Below are 14,794 nucleotides of genomic sequence, written 5' to 3' on the forward strand. Positions count from 1 at the left end.
CCTCTTCAATTCAGCAAACTAATTTTTCTCCTTTCTCTCTGCTTGACTCCCACTGACAAAACTTGGGTTTTGTTATATGTACACTCTGAGGCCTGTGGGTGTGTAGAGCTTTATAAGAATTAAAAATAAATAACCGATGCAACACAGAAATGTCAGATTTCACCAGCCTAACTATGCACGACTATGGGAGGCGATTAGTCCTCCTCCTCCTCCTCCTCCTCCTCCTCCATCCATCCTCCATCATCCATCATCCTAGGGAATGTAGACTTAATGCAGCTCCTGCTGCCCTCAGCAATGAGCTCCACCACCCACGAGCTCAATACGAGCCTCGATTCTGTAGGCCCCCCTGGCGGAATACGAACACCTACCAGCCCCAATACAATATGGTGAAGTGAGGGGTTGGGGGTCTGGAAGGTTAAGGACACCATCCATGGTCCCAGCCACCCGTGAGGGGATACCCGACTTGCAGCACTAACCAGCTCAGCCGCGACCCGGCTGAAACACAAGTGATGGACTGGTGTGGATACCCAGGTGTCACAACAGCTGACAGAACACTCTACCAGCTGTAATACTGCACTTCACCACAGGCTGAACCAAACCTTCCACACAAGGATAGTGGCATCACAACTCTGGAGGGAGTGCCAACACTGCGTTGTACAAACTGTACCCTAATACTGCTCTGTCACTAGAGTCGACTACTGCAGACCTCTCCCGATGCCCCAGCCACCATCTGACCATCAGAGCAGTGATGCCTTGCTCCGCGATGGGGTCTTCCTTATCCTCGTCGCCACAAGATGCCGTAGAATAGATATAGATGACCATACGAGGTAAGACGACATCATGCGTATACATTTATTTGAAGGAAAGTCCCCAGCGCAGGTCCATTAAGATGATGTTAGGGGGCTACATCCGTCAACAACTATCACTTTCTCAGGCGCACGCAATGATATTCCAATATGGAACGTTGGCATGCCATCGCATGCACAGTATAATACAACACTGGCCTTGCAAAGTGGAAAGCAGCATGGGGAACGGGACACACTGTATGTGAAGACTATCCCCTCAAAACACTTAAATGCTGTGTTGCTCCACCTTTTCAGTAGAGGTAAGCGTACTAAAAGCAGCTGACTGTTTTTTTTGTACGCTTACCTCTACTTAAAGAATCACCAACAGAAAAATCCAAACCAGCCTTAAGAGTCTGAAGTCTTCAGGCTACTGTGACTTTACCTTAAGTAGCGTGGGGAGAGCCAAATAATTCATGGGGGGTGCTAAGCCACAGCCGAACCAGGGGGTCTGGTCCAGCTCAAAGGTCCCACACGAGCAGAGCCTGCACAAATGGCTATACCGGTTATCCTACCTCCTTACATCTGCGAAAACGAGACCTATACTTGAGTCCTAGCTGGTGGCCTGGTCGCTAGGGGCTGGCAGTAGCAAGGACACTTGTGGGGGCAGGTGGCACATCTAAAACACAGGTTTTTTGGTGTTTTAACGGGGGCCGTCCAAGGGAGGAACCAGCATAATAGGCACAGGGTACTTTGGTTCAGTAATCTAGGTCTACTAATGTGTGGTTAAAGACGGGAACACATTCGAATCAAGCATCTCCTTGGGCAAGGAATAACAATGTATTTTAGGCACTACACACCCATAGGTCTCAGAGCGGTGAAATAATAGAAGACATTATTGTCCCACAGAGTGGTTCTCAGAATCAGTCTGCTTTACACTAGGTATTGTACCCTGATCACTAGCCCACTCCTCATCTGAGGTTTCTGTGTTGAATTCAGAGTCTTCAGAGCTGGTCTCCTCTCTCTTTTCTCTCAAAGTGCTTGTAGTCTTCTTCACTGTCTTGCCTTTCGTCTTGAAGAGATGAGGACAGGCACCCCCGGAGGCCACTTTGCCAATAAGACTATGTACCCGACAGTGGGGACTCCTGTGATCCCACACCAACCAGGGGAAAAAAAGCTTTCACTCAAGAAAAACCTGGAATGATGTTGCTGAGGTGGCTGTGGCTTGATGCTGTTGTAGGCGTGAAGGTAGTGCTGAGTCGTAGTAGATTTCCTTATTAAACTACAGGTTCCAGGATGCAATGGTATGTATGGTATGAATAGACTATCCAAGAAAACTTCAGACAGCCTGGAGACGGGGAGTATTCAGGAGGAACAGGAATTGTAAGAAGAGAGCTGAAGTGGGTTAGACAGTGTAGCCGCGGGAAATCTAATCCAAACAAAGCGTTTCTTCATAATGCGGCGGCAACAATGAAAGGAAAAAGCCGGTAAGGTAATAACTAGCAGCTGTGGCGTACCAAGCCAGCTTCAAAATAAGGCGCCACACAGAGCGTGAGGCGAAGGCAAGCTGCAAAAGGAAAGGAGGGAGAGTATGCAGCGGGGAACAAACAGAGGCAGGGAGGACACTGGAAGAAACAGAACACCACGAAACAGGAGCACTGTCTCACCGAGTGCATCTTCAATAGGAGTTGTAATGCACCAGCTTGAACACCTGGTGTTCAATTATAGAGCTTCAGGGGACACTGGAAAGACTAGAGCGTTACCACACGTTCACTACTGAACGTGATGGGACGTCTAATACCACCTCACCCTGTCCCATAACTTCCATGGGCGAGTCATGACAGTGGCACTCAATTTATCGACCTCGGAAGGATGAAAGGCTGAGTTGACCCTGCCGGTATTCTAACCTGCCACAGCAGGCTGCGCACAGATATCAGGGGCGAGCGCTTAGTTCACTGTGCTATCTGACAGACTCTACACTTCACCTCATCAGAATGCGTGCCAATAACTGGACAACATTGTAAATACAGGGTTACTCTAGATCTAAATCAAACTAATTTTGGTGACCGGTTAAAGATGAGAGGCAGAAGTGCCATACAGGCTACAGAAACAGATCTACATATGTATGCCTGGCCCTAAGAGAACAACTTATTTAATTGGCAGAAGTCTGTCTCTTCGACCACACAAGTAATCTACACGCAAAGTAAATATAAGAATTCTAAAGCACACCAAAGCTACTAATGTAAACAACCACTGGATAAACATTTGAAACGTAATATTTGATTTGCACTGTTGCTTCTTGGGATGATGCAACAGAGCTCCAAAAACATGTTCTTCAAGTTTAAGCCTTTAAAAGAGACAATGATGAAGGTGCAGGTTGTGTCAAAGGTTTACAATCCGTTGCACAGTAACAGTCTCAGAATAAGTTACCATCAAAAGACCCACAGCTGTTCCCCAATAGTACCCTTGTGATTGTATTGAAGTTGTTAATGGCTGACTGGGCCAAGCAAAAGAACTCAATCTGCCTGACTGGCACCATCAAGGACTAGAGGATCACTGCTGGCGGATGTTTATTTGGCGACAATGAAAGTATTGCAAGCTGCAATCAGTTGTGAGAAAAGACTGTTCCACTTTCACGGCTTTAGGTTGAAATCCTGGTCATGATTGAAAAGCTTTACATGAGCTTTAATTTTTAGGCGAGCAGGTTGCTTTTGGGGAGTGATGTGGGGTGCAGGGGCTTGTCTCAGCTTGGTTCACAGGTCCCATTGTCATCATGCTAGAGTCAAGCTTAATTGAGACCCTCTGCCCAGGTCGGGCCAAGCCCCGCCTGGCAGCCCACTTCTAAACTGAAGGTGCAGAGGACTGGACCAAACAAACAAAGTCCATCCACATCCTAGTGCTGGGGTGTGCAACCTTTGGCTCTCCAGATGTTTTACACCATAACCATCATAAGCCCTGGCCCATATAGACAATGGTGAAGTATCATGAGAATCATAATCTGGAGAGGCAAAGGTTGCAGAGCACTGTTCTAATGAAATGAAAAAAAGATTCTTCCTCTAGGGAGGTTAGAGTAGCAGGTACGGTCAGTTTGATATCAGTTTCCGGTCTCCTGGTTTTACTTCTCCAGGCCTCTCCTAGATTTCAAGATTCCCATCGCGTTCTTCTGCAGGCTTCCTTCTGCCTGTTCACAATCAATTTTGTTCCTCTTTTGGCCCTTGGTTTCTTTAAGTTTATTTATAGCTCTTTTGTAGGCCTTCACAGTCCAGTTTGAACACCTGGTTCCTCCTGAACCAGGACTTTCTTCGGATTCTCAATTGTTCCCTTGTACAGAGTTTGGATTGTCAGGCTTTGCCAAAAGGTCTCTTCCCAGACACTGCATTTCAGGCTTTTCAGAAAGTGTTTTCCCAGACCTTAGGTTTTAAACTTCTCAGCAGGTTTTCTCCAGGTCTAATGTTAAGCTTCTCTGCAGGCACTCTCAAAGTCAGACTATGCTTCCAGTCTAAGAAGCTCTTTTCTCCAGACCTTATATCAGCAGACCCCTCATAAGCTTCAAGTTTCAGAATTCCCAGCAGGCCCTGTTCCTAGGCATTGGGGTAAAATAATTGCTGGTGGACAACATAAGCTTTCAGTTTCCAGTTCCCTTAAGGAATTTGTGAGGTGCTCTGGATCCCCTCTGGCCATTCTTCTTCCACCAGAACTTCCAGAATCTCTCCACGCTTGCCCAATCAACCTCCAGGCAGAAATCATATCTGGATCTCCAGCAGCCTCCCATTGCAGCAATGGAGCAGGGACATGCATGCCCAATTCTCTCGCAATGCTTCCCTTCATTGGGCTTTGCCAGCCCTTTTAATTCTCCTCCCCATGGGGCTGGGTCTCCTCCCTCTCATGCCATCGGTTATTCTGTAATTTTGCTAAAGGGAAGGAAAAAGTGGGCACCACTTGTAATGGTGTCGGAGAAGGAAGGGGACACAAAGGTGGCATGTTTGTGGTTAATTACTTGTTAAAGAAACACTCACTATCCCTATCTCTAAGAGGGGTATCCCTGCATCAAACTAAATCTCAAGGAACTGTCAGAATGTCCTTCCAAATGTAAAACCACTGTCCTGTGTAAGAACCTACTTCTAACGCTTACACTACAACTAAAACTAAAACCAATATTGTCCAAACAGAAAGTTCTTTTTCCAGGAGGACTCTCTTCTCCTGGTGTATGTATGATGTTCCCAAAAATGTCCTCTTGAACCCAAATGCCAGGGAGAATTACTTCCTTCCCCTGGCTGGTAACTCCAGCACTTTGCACAGTCAACTTCTTATAACAGCAGAATGGCTCCCTTCTCCTGTTATAGATCGGCACTCTCCAATGCCAGGGTGAATTACTATCTTCCCCTGGCACCTCTCCAGCGTTCTTGGCTGGCTTTGATTTTCTCACTAGAAGAAGGAGTACCTTATCTGGTATTTGAGAGTCATTTTCTCACTTGGGGATTTGCTTGGGCACTTTTTCAGTGAGTCAACAAAGCTCTGGTCTTATTTCGAGGTCCCAGAACCTTCTTTGCTGGTTAGTGGGCTTGTCCCAGTCACTGGAAGGAAGAAGATTTCCTCGGGTGCACTCTTCACTTTTTTTCAGGGCTATGATGAATCCAATGGAGTTATCATGGATTCCCAAGTGGGATCCTCCTCCCATGTGGCCAGGGGACGGCAGCCGTTACCTGATCCTGACTCTGGGGGGGGGGTTATATAAGGGAGGAGACTACCAGCGATGTTATTACTTCATTGGAAGAGTCACAGTGCCCCTTTACCACGAGAAAGACCATCTGGACCCCAAGACCTTAATGGCCTATTGTCAGGTAATGATTCCCCCGTACAGGAAGTAAAGAAACGTTTTCTCTAGATCATTCTAGTCAAACCCCCACCTTCCTCCCAAGAACCCATAACTCGTATATAACACCTTTTGTTCTTGATGTGCCTTTATGTAAAGTACAGGGGAAAACCGATTTAAGAGTCAAGAGCCCAAAAGTAACCATGATCTCTAATCATTAATTTTTATGGATCCTGTGAGGAAAAACCACCCAGGAGTTAAAAACCCAAAGAAAGTTATGGACCAACTCCCAAAACCAGTCAAGTACTTAGACGAGGTCGTCGACAAGGGAGTTTGTGTGAAGCGACAGGAGCTTGCAATACAACATGCAGACTAGTTTTTGCAAACCTTCATTGAGCTGGACATTTAAAAATGGCAGCAGCGCTCTGAAGAGGAGAAGTGCAAATGGAGAAATTTACATCCACGCCGGGGCTCCATAACCTGAAGCACACCGACGATGCCAGCAAAGCAAAGAAGGCCAGTGGGATAGGAAGAAGAACACTGCGGGTGAACCAGAAAGACTGCAGAGATGCCGGGAGCAGTCCAGGAGCTCCTGGAGGTCTGGTCGCTCCACAAGGCAGCAAGCTTCCTCCTGGCCCGAGAAGGAGAGTTGGCATGTGACCACAGAGCCATGCCGGGTGCTGGAGGAGCGTCCGCACACTTTGATCTGAAAGGCTGAAAGCCATAATGGGGAGGCGTGAGCAACAATGGAGATACTGGAAAAAACTAGTGCGTCTGCCCAAAGCAACTGGGGCCCCCTGGGCGTTCCGCCAACTACAACAAGTGATTGAATGGTACAAGTTTGTCAATGCTGAAAATATACAAAGGTAACATTTGTTTGAATGCGGTCAAGGCAAAGTGCAAATTCAACACCCAATAAGAAGAATGTTTGATGCCGAAAATATACAAAGGCAAAGTTTATTTGAATGCAGCCAAGGCAAGGTGCCATAAGCAGAATGTTCGAATGAAGACAAGACAAAGTATAAAGGCAAACCCCAATCAAATATAGAAGCATGAGATGCCAATATGGGGGAGAGGTTCTAAGCAAGTACATTCAAGACAATTCTATCACAAATAGATATACCAGGCAGTACATGGAATATGCTATTGGGGTGCACTTAAGAACTGTGAAATACATAAGTCATGGTAGGCGGATATAGAAGGCAGTTGACGTGGTACAAAGATTCCTGGCAGGAGAGTACACAAGGAGATCTAGAAACCTTAATGAGAAGTACTGGCAGACAAGAACACCAGGTAGCTGAAGATGGTTTCAAAATTCCTGGCAGTGGAGTATACCAAGTAATCTGTCAAGATACAAGAAGGTTTACAGAAAGACTGTTACAAAACATCTTACTTGAACAGATCTTTTTAGTTGAACAAGAACTTTGTCAGTCCGTTGAAGAAAACAAGGAACTGTTTGCTAAAGAGACTTTTTGCCATCCTGTTTAAGAATCCAGGGGAAGGGAACTCCCTTCTTGATCCAAAGGCATTTACCGTGGCAACCATTTTAGTTAGAACTATTCTTACACTTTTGGTCTTTAACACTTTTCTATTATCAAGTTAAAGACATTTCTCCTTGCACCTTTTGTTTATTTCTAAGTGTGAGGGTCAAGAAAGGTTGTTTTGGACACAAGGACGGCTTTACTGACATCGTGACACAGTTTCAGTTTCTGGGTAGGGAGGTTCCTCTTTAGAATAGGGCTAAAGAGGTGTTTTTTGGCAACCCAGCTTTTGTGTAGGAAGTAGATCTTTACTTAAGAAAACAACAACCTTGTGGCCGTCTAATTTCTGACCCCAGCTCCCGGATGCACTCTACTTTTGTTCAGTTCCCAGACCCTTTAAACGCTTGCCCTGGCCTGAAGTGGAGACCTCTTAATCCCCCCGTACCCCCAGTGGTCCACCCGTGATTCCCGTTCAATTCTGGGACTTGCTTGCACAGCACCAGTCTCTCAAGGGACTGGAGTCAGTCTCCTTCCCACTTCCTACAGCCGTCAGCTTCTCTGCTTCTGCAGCATCTTCGCATGTTGAGGCTTCTCGCAATCTCTGCACTGTTCGGGGACCCCGCGTTCCACCTCCTCCTGAAGGTCATGCCACTGCCTCTCCTATTTGCAGCCGACCTCAGTCCTGCTGACTTAGGACCCATCATGGACCCGCTCAGCTTCCTGCTGGTGTCCTCTGCTCTCCTTGATGAGCTACTCTGTTTGGAGAATCCTGAAGATGCTTTGCATTTATCCATCCAGGTGTATACCTTGTTGTTCAGGTACTCCTATGTGTGTCTCTTAAATATCCTTATTTTCTTTTGTTCAAGATCTTGACGATATTGTTCAAATGTGTTTTTTCATCAAGGGTTTTTCCTAACTTGGAATTATCTAACAAGTCGTTAATTCAGATTTTAGATGATGGATTTCTTTGCTTAAGGAATCAATATGTTTGGTTAACGTGTGTATTGTACACAGTATGCAATCTAAAGAACATTTATTTCACAAAATCTCTACTCTCTTTGTTGAGTGTGGGACTTAGACACATACGATTACCAGAGTGAAGAGATATACACCTGGATAGATAGATAAAACATCTTCAGGAACCACTAAACAAAGTAATTCATCCCATTGATCCAGCTCTGAATTTGACAATGTCAGATTAAGAATTAGCCAAGATCACAAAGAAGTAATAGATTTAGCGAAGCCAACCGATACCTGAACTAGCAAAGAAACATACAGAACTATCGAGAGCTCAACTTCTACAGTGCCATCTAATACTTTTTTAGGAAAAAGTGGAAGAAGGAAACAGCCCACAGGGGACAGTAGAAACAGACGTTACACAAAAAGTACAAACACAACAACATAACAGGCAAACCTACTAGTTAATTTATCCGATAGAACACAGAGTCTTATAAAATGTGCCATATTCCAAAAAGGGCTAACCATTGTGTCTACATACAGTACTAATCTTTTCTAGATCAAAATAGAGCTATTTAAATTTGTAATCAAATTAAAATATAAAATAATTTTGGGCTACTGCAGAAGCGAAGGAAAAGAATTCAACCATATCAGAGAAAGAGGAGTATGCCAAGTTTAGACCACAGAGTACATTTGTACGCTCTATTCCTACCCCTTCAATCGATATCTTCCACATATGGGCCTTATTACGAGACCTGCGGTAACCCTACCGGTGCTACTGATGGGTTGCTGCCGGACTTTTAACAGTTTCCCGGCGCCTGACTTGCTGGTGCCACCGGGACATTATAAGTCCCTGCGGATCAGGAAGTCAGATGCTGTAAAATGTTAGTCCCCATTCCCTTGGAGCCCCATAGGACCCATTGGGAATGGGGACACAGAGGCAGTGACACCGTTGCCGGTGCTTCTGTGAAAACTCTGCCGGCGGTTGCCATTACGCCCCTGGCAGGTCACACCTTTCCGGCGCGACGGTCCTGCAGAGTTGTAGTGTTGCGTTCTGGAAATGGGTGCTGGTACGGTGCGATCAGCACCCATAATTCCAGACCACCACACTTGTAGTGAGGCCCATAATGGTCTTTCCAAATGATCCTACAAAAAACCTAGATATTGTAATCTAGGCGAACAAGAGCCATCACTAATTAGATCTCTATATACAGATGATATGAATGACCCGATAGGCGAGATATAAACCAATATATTTTTGACTATGCTGAAAAACAAGATTTTATCAATGACAGAACAAAGACGTTACTTTTGTACAGCATCCCAGAGTTCCTACCAAGACACCCGGAAGCAGTAACTGGTGGGATTTGACAACCTAAAGGGACTTCTACTGATTCGTTTTTGCAGCTGATGACACATAGGACACCCCGATACGACACATTTACAAACACTTGCACATCTGAATCTCAGTCAAAACATTCTTTTTACATTAGATGTAAAGCCTGTATACCTCAATACCAAGCATTTCCAGTTTAGAAGAAGGAGTGGGATGGCTAGTACTACAGGACAGACATAGGGTACCTCAAAACTATTTCTATTACTCTTCTTGGAATTTAACTTGCAATCCTACTTCAGGTTTAAGGTCCAGTTCTTCTTACAAACATCTGGAACTTCAAAGGGGGGGCCACAATTAATTATTTTGGATTTGTAGAGCGCACTACAGCCCACGGGCATCGAGGCGCTATAAGGATATTTACAAGTGCTTGCTTGAGGGTTACAGGAAGCGGCCCAAGGAACAGATGCTAATGCAATTTGCTTGGTTACAGTGGGGTTGGTTACATGCTCAGAGGTTACATTGCATAGTACAGTGGATAGGCAAATTGATAGTAACATATACATTGCATAGCGTAGTGAGACAGGCCCATTCAAAATACAGTAGCAGGGCGCAGGGATGGTTACATATATAGTACATAACGCAGTGGGGCAGGCCCTATCAGACAAACAGCCTAGTTTTTATGGCCTTGCGGAAGGCTGCATGAGAGTCGATCGTCCTGATCTGAGCTGGGAGGGTGTTCCAGAAGGTCGCGGCCATGGTTGGGAAACTGGATCCAAAATATGCAAAATCCCACAGACCAGCTTCCTTTTTCTTCTGTGTTGGCAAGTAAATAGATGCCTATAGACCTATGTGTGTTCACCCCTTGGTCATTAAAAAAGGGCGAATAACTGTGTCTTCCAAAAATATACATATTTTAATATTTAATCAAAACCATTCACTGCTTGCAATGCATCAATATAAAAACAACAACCTACTGACTGTTCATTTCAACAATAACATCTACATCTGAATGTACAGCTCCTTTTGCAGAGAAAAACATACACTTCAAACCCTTTTGTGCACGAATTGGCAGGCATTCTATATTCCTACCACTACTCTCTACTTAGACCCTCTTGATTGTTGAGGGCCAAACCCATGTGCCTACACTTTCAAAATGTGTTTCTAGGACCAACAATAATTATACTAGAAATGCACATAAATCAATTGCAATTGCATCTCCTGTTGGTGCTGTCTTCAGGGCACTTAATCTTTTTGCTATATTTCCATTTCTTCGTATGCCTTCACATAGTAATAGCCGTACTCGTATCTTTCTAAAAAACAAACAATTCTACTTTTAAAAGACAATTCTAATTACAAACATGGTTATCACAACTCTTACCATGACCTGTCTATTTCGCACACTTTTCATCTTCACCTCCATCTCTTTTAAAACAGAAGAAAACAATTATTTGGGGTGTCGTCATTACCCTTCAAAATGGAATTCCTAAAGAATACTTATTTATTCTAGACATTTACAATAGAACCGCCATTGCTCTACGCTTTCTATTTCTTTATTTCTAATGTCCCTGATTATTACTATCAGACTTGTATTGCAAAATACCTTTCTCATTGCGTCTTGTGATTAACAGATGCTGAAAATAGCCCGTAATTTTCTTCACAAGAACCTTCATAGATAATCGTCCCCTTGCTGTCTGCTTAGTTTTAAATATAAAAAAGAAAAGAATATCCTGATGTTACATCTAAAAAGACGTGCTGTCTGTTTTTTCTGTATGCTTTGAGTGTGTGCTTACCTAGTCGCACTTGTTTGAAGATAGATCCCTTCTTTTTCTTATCAATATGCGCGGGGTACTTGATATTTCCTGTTGCTGCGAATTACCGCGTCCGCGTGTAAACCTGTCTGCAGGCCTATCAAAAGTGACCATAGGGAAAGTGTAAGTGAATGAGAACGGGGTAGAGAACAGCGTTCATTCACATGGGAGCCAACGCTGGACTCTCACCTGATGGGTCGTGTCTCATACAACTCTGTATTTCGTTCCAAGTGTCGCGTATCCTCGCTTAAGGGAAGGCCGAATATTCCCTGAGTCTCTCACGTGACTCTTAAAAAGCGTCTTGCGTGGTGATACAATACGCATGATGACATATAAGTCCAATCGAGTTTTCACGTCTAAGCGTGCGCCATCTTGGAAAGGTCAGTGTATTGTGACGTGTATCCAATGGAGTAAGCACATATTGGCGTGCGCCATGTTGGATTGGTCAAAGGGAAGCCCGAGCCTATGATGTACATACATATCTCCCCACTGATTGGAAAAAACAGAACCGCCAATAATGCGGCCTACAAATGCACCATCTTGAAATGGTCATCGGGAAGCAAAAGTATATAGTATGCCTATGGTTCTATATGGTGATTAATATCAATTAGAACCATAGTTACACGATCCATACGGTGTACCGACCTAGTGTCGCATTACAAATACCGAACCCCGGGGTCACAATTTTTCTGGCTATTTTTAGGGGCCAAAGAATATGTCTCTAAAATTAATTCCAAATGCGAGGTTTAAGAGATATTTTTAAATTCGTTATTTATCTCTTGTGATGGACAAAAAGGGTCCATTCAAATGCGGTGTTTGAGAGATGCCTTTCAATTCTTTATTCATTTCTTGTAATGGACAAAGAGACCATTCAATGGAGATATTTAAGTCGTCTTTGACGGTATTTAATGAATATATCCACTTTTGCTCAGCCTGCCTTAGTTTAAGATCTCTGGTTTGGGGCCCAATCATTTCAATGATAAACCAATGGATATCATCTACTCCATGGTGTGCCGACTTGAAATGTGCCACCAGAGGTTTCTCTACTACATAGTTCTTAACACAAGATCTGTGTTCACAGATTCTTTGCTGTATAGGCCTCTTTGTTTTACCGACATACAACAGTCCGCACGAGCATTTAATGCCATAAACCACCCATTTCGAGTTGCAGTTGGTAAAGCTCGTTATATGCCACATTCTCCCTTTCAGATCCACACTTTTCATATCTGTTAATTTACATACAGAACATTTTACACATCTGAAGTGTCCCACTACTGGTGGTAGATCCCAGAGAGTGGATTGATTATTAATCCTGGCCCCTGGTGTTCTATATGTGTGGACCAATTTATCCCTCAGGTTAGGCATTCGTCGGAATGCGAAACGTGGCTTGTTGAGGGTAAAATCTTCAGTTTTGATCATGTTCCAATGTTTAAGTATGCATCTGCGTAAATCGTTGCATATGGGAGAAAATGTAGAAACACATGTGATTTTCTCTTCCTGTATTTGTGGTTGTGGTACCAAGCAAGACTGTCTGTTGGTGTTCTTGGCTCTTTTCATAGAATGCCGTACAATGTATGGGGGATACCCTCTGGCTTTCAATCTATTCGATAATTCCTTGCTGTTAGTGTTGAAATCTTCCCTGCGGCTACAATTTCTTCTTATTCGCAGGAACTGGCCAAAAGGTAAGTTCTGACGCAGAGATAATGGATGAAAACTACCGAACATTAATAAAGTGTTTTTATCCGTGATTTTTCTGAAGAGGGTGGTACCAAACTTATTATTGTCATCTGTATAGATTTCAAGATCTAAAAATGCGATCTTGTCAACATGCGAGTGCATTGTAAAATTAATGCACTGTTCTTGGTTGTTGAGCCAAGTCAAAAAGAGTTTGAGTTCCAGTTGGTCACCTCCCCACAGCATGAACGCGTCATCTATATATCGAACCCACATTTTCATTAGGTATTTAAATGCGTTTCCTTCCGAGAAGACCGAGTGTGTCTCTAAGTCGTCCATAAAAAGATTGGGCAAGTCTGGGGCGAAAGTGGAGCCCATGCTGGTACCATGTTGTTGTAAATAGAAAGTGTCTTGCTCTATAAAAAAGTTACTGGTAAGGGCTAATCTAATACATTCTAAAATTAATGCTGATGGAACAGTTTTGTCTTCTCTCATTTCCAGATATTTCTCCATTATACTGATGCACTTCATCTGAGGGATGCTTGTATAGAGAGCCTCGAAATCTAATGTTACCAATATGTGTTCAGCTCTGACTTCTATTGTGTCTAACACCTTAATCATTTGGGTAGTGTCTTGAATAAAAGAACGCATTGTTTTCACAAATGGTCTTAGGAAGAAGTCAGTATAAACCGACAAAGGTTCTAAAATAGAACCAATGGCTGCAACAATAGGTCACCCTGGTGGATCATTAGGGTCTTTGTGAATCTTCGGTAAACAATAAAGGGCCGGTGCGACTGGATTCTTTTGTATAAGAAACGCCTTTTCATCAGCATCAATCCACCCTTCAGTCTCTGCATGGTTCATCAGACTCTCTATCTCATCTCTTATTCTAGTTGTTGGATTGCACGGTAAGGGCTTGTAAAACATTGCTCTGTCAAGTTGTTTCTTGACTTCTAAGCGATACTGATCAATGCCCCATAACACCACACCTCCACCCTTATCAGCTGGCTTTATGACAAACAACTTGTTGTCTGATAGTCCCTTAATTGCCAACCTTTATTCTTTAGACAAATTGTCTTTACATACATTTTTGTCTTGACCAGTGTCTTCATTTCTCTGATGATCTTGTTCTCGAAACTAATGATTTCGGGGGAAACCATTGAAGATAAAAGGGGTGAAGGAAGAGGGTGGTTTTAGACCTGAAGTACTTTTTTCTAGTGGTCTCTGATCGTGTTCCTTAATAAAGTACTTGAGTTGTATTTTGCAAAAAAAAGTTGCGCATTTCTATTTCAGTTGTGAAGAGATCGGCTTTATTGACCGGTACAAAGGATAGCCCTCTACTAAGGACCTGCACGTCCGCCGTTGTAAGTGTATGTTTGCTCAAATTGAAAACAGGCATCACCATGTTTGTGGCGCTGGTTGCCACTGGCGCGTTCACATCTCATGGTTGCCTGTTTGGCGGGTCTTGCCTCGTCTGCCCCTGTTCTGAAAAGGGCCTCTTTGGGGGGTTCCCTTTATTAGTGGAACCTGTACTAGATCCCCCATCACTGCTGTTGGATAAGTTAGAGAAAAGCCCTGATTTTGATTAGGATTTGAGTTGCTTTGCGTGAAAAAACCAGGGACCAAATAAGTATAAAAGTAACTTCTTCCTTATAATTCTGGACATCTTTCTTTAGTTTCCATAATTTTTTGTCCATAGTGAAGGTCCTGAACTTGCCCAGGTCTTCCTCTATTTTTTCCAATAAGGCTTTCACATTAGGTATCACTGACTCTTCTTGGATCTTTTTTCAAGTTCTGCAAGCATGCACTCTGCGTGTGTGAGGAACATTAATCCGATTAGCATATGCAGACCTAAAAGGTCAGGATGTGGTCTGTTTGGTAATCCTTTGTGCTAGGTACAAGGGTGCCAAGCCGTGAAGACATTTGTGCGTAAGGGCAAGTGT

At 43.7% G+C, this 14,794-nt stretch overlaps 1 protein-coding gene across 3 annotated transcripts in view; it reads right to left on the minus strand.

Annotated features, from left to right (window-relative positions):
• The window catches only part of ACOT11 (acyl-CoA thioesterase 11), a 1,040,268-nt gene that overhangs the window by 905,461 nt on the left and 120,013 nt on the right, over positions 1–14,794 (minus strand). The gene's annotated exons all lie outside the window — the stretch shown is intronic.

Source organism: Ambystoma mexicanum, chromosome 1q (genome assembly GCF_040938575.1).
Source record: "Ambystoma mexicanum isolate Mex_15411 chromosome 1q, UKY_AmexF1_1, whole genome shotgun sequence".
Lineage (NCBI taxonomy): Eukaryota > Metazoa > Chordata > Amphibia > Caudata > Ambystomatidae > Ambystoma > Ambystoma mexicanum.